The sequence below is a fragment of the Podarcis muralis genome, chromosome Z, assembly GCF_964188315.1.
Source record: "Podarcis muralis chromosome Z, rPodMur119.hap1.1, whole genome shotgun sequence".
NCBI lineage: Eukaryota > Metazoa > Chordata > Lepidosauria > Squamata > Lacertidae > Podarcis > Podarcis muralis.
Genome location: NC_135673.1, coordinates 20,334,708 through 20,339,944, shown reverse-complemented (window position 1 = coordinate 20,339,944; position 5,237 = coordinate 20,334,708). Strand labels below are relative to the sequence as shown.

Here is a 5,237-nt window from a genome sequence, read left to right as displayed (position 1 = left end):
TGAAATACATAATAAATTAATGTGCACAGATTGAACACTTTAGTTCTAAGGAAGCATATTTATTTGTCTTAAGTTACTGAAAACAAAGACACTTATTAAGATACAACAATGAACTATTATTCTGCAGATCGTGGACGATCAGAACAAGTAGGATGAATGAGAGAAACACCTAGTATTTCTCTAGTTGGGAGTTTTGAAAAGGCAGATATGAACCTGTCAAGTTCATTCAAAACAAAACAAAACAAAACAAAATATGGCGCCTGATTCTTCTTAGAAACGCCAGGGGTGTCTTTCAAACAGCACATGTTTTTCTATGCATTATAAGATGTGCCTGGAAGACACTCTTACCTGGCTAGGACATTTTTTAATTCTGGTGGATATTTCTGAGACCATCACCCCTTTATGTTCCAACAAGAAGTTTATTATGATTTTGAGAGTGCCCCAACACCTTAACTCTTTCCATGATTGAGCAACTGATTTGTATTTTACTTTATTTTTCAACTGGGCCCTATGCAACACAGCTATGTATTTCCCATGCTTATGGAAAGAACTAATTAAAATGCTTGATGAAAACTCATGTAGAAAATATTGCGGGTGCTCAAGTGAGGAAATCTTCATATGCTAAAAGCTTCATCGGGCAGAAGGGAAAGCCACTGCCAGGAAACCAATTTTGTGTTTGGAGAGAAGTGTGCCAGTATTTTAATTTCTGTTTGTGAGCATAAGCCTCACATCAAACATCCCCTAAGTCAACATACTCATCATCTCTCCTAGCCAAGTCCTCACCTTCCAAATCTTTCCAGGTGCTCGTAGGTAAAACTGGCTTGAGGGAATGTCTTTGAAGACCAGCAAATGGAAATAAAGCAGACAGGCGAGCAGGATTTCTCTGGAAGGGAGCCTCTGCTGCAGCGCCCTCCTCTGAGAGACTCTGGCTGCGTTCTTCATCCATTTGCTTCTGCAAACCTTGCACACCCTCCATCACATCCCAGACTTTTGTTGCAGTGGCAACTGCCCCACCACTAGGCAGCTGAGCTTCAGGGATCCATCGCAAATATCTCTGCGCCCACACTTTGATTTCTGGTCCCACTAAGCGTGCCAGCAGGATTCCATAGAGATCAGCAGATTTGGAGTGCCAGCTCCCAAAATTCTCTGGAGGTATTCTGCAGCTTATCAGCAGATGTTATCAGCCTGCTGGTCCTTTTGCCAAAGAGTTTTTTTATTAACTGGTCCATTTCTTCCTTTAAAAACCCTCTTTTGGGGGATGGTTTTGTTTGTGTTACTGGTAAGAGAAGCTTCCATTGATGCTTGAATTGTGTAGGTTTTTTCTGACTCTTATCTTGTTTTAGCTTCTCAGCATAAAGAGGATTATTCAGCAAGGCTTGTGCCTCAGGTTCAAACTGCACAGACCAGTCCCAAACTTGAAGATAACTAAGTTTGGTGCCTTCTGTATTAAGGCTTCCTCCATACGTGGTAGTGTCTCTTTGATGCAGAGAATTGAAGAAGGTGTTAAATATTGGTATGTACATACAAGTCTCTGTAAATTCAAAGGCTAGTGAATGCTGTTGAACCAACTGCCATACACAATCCAAGAACAAGAAAACTGGTGCCTCTCCTCTGTCAGTTTGCCACAGATGGTTACACCGATCCAGGAAAGTATGTCTTCCCATGATCCATTCTTTTTGAATAAGACTCTGAAATCCCAGCTTAGTTCTGCAGTGTGCATCCATCAGATTACACAACACGGGTCAGAAGCATTCTCTTCTATAAGGAGAACATTTGTATTCTCTGCTTCTAGCAAATCAATAATCTCTACTGCTTTTCTCAGACATCTCCTAACGATTTCTAGCCAATTTGTACTCTCCAATACTGTGTTACAGACTGGGTTACAGACGCTTCAGGTTACAGACTCCGCTAGCCCAGAAATAGTACCTTGGGTTATGAACTTTGCTTCAGGATGAGAACAGAAATTGTGCTCCGGCGGAGTGGCAGCAGCAGGAGGCCCCATTAGCTAAAGTGGTGCTTCAGGTTAGGAACAGTTTCAGGTTAAGAACGGACCTCCAGAATGAATTAAGTTCTTAACCCGAGGTACCACTGTAATGAAAACCATTTCACATCAATATCCCAGAAGTCTACTGTTATCTATTAGAATCAGTTATTTAAATCTGGTGTATTCAATTTGGATCTCTTACAGGGATGGAAGACTACTTGACAGGACATCATCTTTCATGGCTTCATATGGAGGGTTTTCAAGTGTCTTATACATTCACTCTAAGAAGATTTTCTGTGTTTGTAGAGCGTTGTCATCTTGTTATTTGGGCAGAGTAGACATCTTGAGGAGAGCAGCAGCATTGTGGCAAGACCAACACCAAATTGGAATTCCTCTTCCTTGATATTTCAAAAGGTTCTCTTCAGAGACATACATGGGAACAATGAAGTATGCTGGCAATTTTTAGAAACATTGTAGTCTTCATTGGCACTCACCACTTTGAATTTCAGGTATCCTTTGGTCCATTCCAGTTCCTGATGCCAGTCTTTAATAGAATCAAACATCACCGTTTGATTCCCCAACCCCCTTGCATTATTTGGTACAGCTGTTTCATTAGAGAACAGAAATAAGTGTTTAAACTACTTGGGGATCACTTTCCATCACAGGCTCCGGTGGTCTTCGCACTGCGCAGAGGCGGTAAATGCCAGCAAGCTGTCTATACAGGCCATATTGCGCTTCTTTGCAACAAGAGGTAACCAACACATCCCTTCTGCCCTCAAGGTTTTTAATACTAAAGTTAGAGCTCAACTGCTCTATGGAATTTCAATCTGGATGTCAGGGTTTACCCAGTCCTTGGAATGAGTGCAGGCAGCCTTTCTATTTACAATTTTCGCTGTCCCGCACTGTGTACCTTACGCAGCCCTGTGTCTAGAGGGAGGCCAATATAAGCTAGAGATCGTTGCCTGGACGAGTTTTCTTTTATGCTGGCTAAACATTTGTTTTTCAGCAGACAAAGATACTTTACTTAGTGAAGTTCTGTCAGACTCCTTCCCTTCCCCAGGGCTACAACTGTTTTGCACAAAGATACGGCAACTTGGGCTTTCAGAGGCTCTCCTGGGTGCTGTGGCTTTTCCAGTCACTAAGGCCATGTTAAAAACTAGGCTGTGGGACATAGATAGCCAGTAACTAATCTCAGCTGTGGAAAAAGCATGTTCCCCTCTTTATTTTTGACGCTCTTGGGCGCAGGAATTTAACCTTAATTATTTACAATTTTTGTTTAACCCGCAAGAAAGAAGGGCTTTTTCGCTGGCTAGGTTCAATTCTAATCCTTCTAACCTCCTTTGGGGTAGGTTTGCGGGTATGGCAGAAGGAGATAGGATCTGCCCATGTGATGCCCACCTGGTAGAAACTCTAGCTCACGAGGCCCTAAAATGTATGATGATCTCCGCCAACAATTCTTAGACCATCTATGTATTCCAACATGGAAACCAGAGACAGAGGTTATACACTTCTTATTACAGGGGAGAGACCAGGAGCTCACCAAGACAGTAGCTAAGTTCCTCTATTTGATTTTTTGCCGCCGAAGTACGCTGCAGGACCCTGCCCTTGTTAGAGACGCACAGAGGTGAAATAGATTGCTCGCCTCTTCTTCTCTTTGGCAAATGACTGTACTGTTGAAATGGCAACGAGATTGCACTGGCCTGTTTATTCTGAATGTTTGTAAGTGATGCCAATAAAGTTTTGATGATGATGATATTTATTTTATAAAGCTTGGTTTTCCTAAGGCCGCACACAATTGTTTTATTCTCTTTTTCCCCACTGTTTCTCTTCCAAATATGACTTTTTTTGGTCCTAATTCAGTGTTTTCTTCAACTTGCTCTATTTCTTTATTTTCTTACTGTAAATCATTCTTTAAACACTTATTTAGGCTTGGCTACACATTAAGTGTCAAATAATATTAGCTTCATATTCCTGCATTGCTGTGGGTTAGACCAGATGACCAAAGGGGTTCTTTCCAATTCTGTGATTCTGAAATATCAGATTTCCCCCCAAAGTCTAGGAAGTGTTTGCATAATAATCTGTATCACCTCCTTGCCGTGCTGCTTTTCACAGGTGACAAGGATGGGATTCCTTTGAGATGCAGAGGTTTTTTTTTTATGGGTTAGGATTATGGATTATTGTATTACTGTTATTTAATTTTCTGAATGTTTCAGTTGTTTTTAATGATAGTTTTATTGTTTTATTCTTCTTGTAAACCGCCTTGAGGTTTGTTTGGTTTTTGCTGCAACCAAGCAGCATATGCATTTTATGAAATAAATAAATGCTGTTTGACATTTTATTATGTTTTTATATGTCCTCAAAGCTACCCAGAATGGCCAGATGGGCAGGCTATAAATAATAAAAATATTATTAAAACTAATTATTAAAAAGGAATAACTGGGGGCATCCATATTTGTGGTGACTATAAATGTCATCAAAAAACCTTGCATCAGCGCCCTTATTGTATCCCAGTTGCAAGTCATCGTCTGGTGCCACTATCACAATGGAAAGGTCTTTGCCAAGTTCCTCTGGCCCAGGTCTGCCAGCAGCTGTCTGTGGATGATGGCACTGGTGAGGCCCAGGATATAACCACTCGTTGTGCTGCATTCAGAGCACAGCACCCCCAGTACAGAGTTTGTGCAACCCCTGGAATCTTTCACAGCTTAATGCAATTGTTGATCCGAAGTAAACAATCAAACCAAGGTGCTGACTGATCTTTAAGCTTTTTGGAACATGATAAAGGGAAGACCTATCAAGACTCTGATGGGGTCTGTCATCAACTTTCCTCCACAGTTTTCTCCATCTGTACATGAATAATCTTTCATTTGTAGCAAAGAAGAAGAAGAAGAGGAGGAGGAGGAGGAGGAGGAGGAGGAAGAAGAAGTTGTTATTGGCAGTTATTGGAAAACTGCAACACTACAGAGAATTATGGAATGGCTGTTTGAAACATTTTTTTAAGATGGCCAGATAATCAGAATGGATGCTGTGTAGAAATGAGTAAGTAAAAATGATTGATATTCTTCAGAAATGGATTTTGGCATGTTTAGTGAAATCACATAATCTATCCCACTGTCAAATGGCTCTTAACACCAGGAAGCCCTTCCTAATGTTTAGTTGGGAATCTCCTTCTTGTCATTTGAACCTGTAGATTTGGAGCAGCAGAAAGCAAGCTTGCTCCATCTTCCATGTGACAGCCCTTTATGTCCTTGATGGC

The 5,237-nt window shown here is 41.1% G+C and overlaps 1 pseudogene; it reads right to left on the bottom strand.

The window, feature by feature from the left end:
- Positions 1-222: 222 nt before the first annotated feature.
- Positions 223-2,712, bottom strand: LOC114589423 (myotubularin-related protein 12-like; annotated as a pseudogene).
- Positions 2,713-5,237: the final 2,525 nt, after the last annotated feature.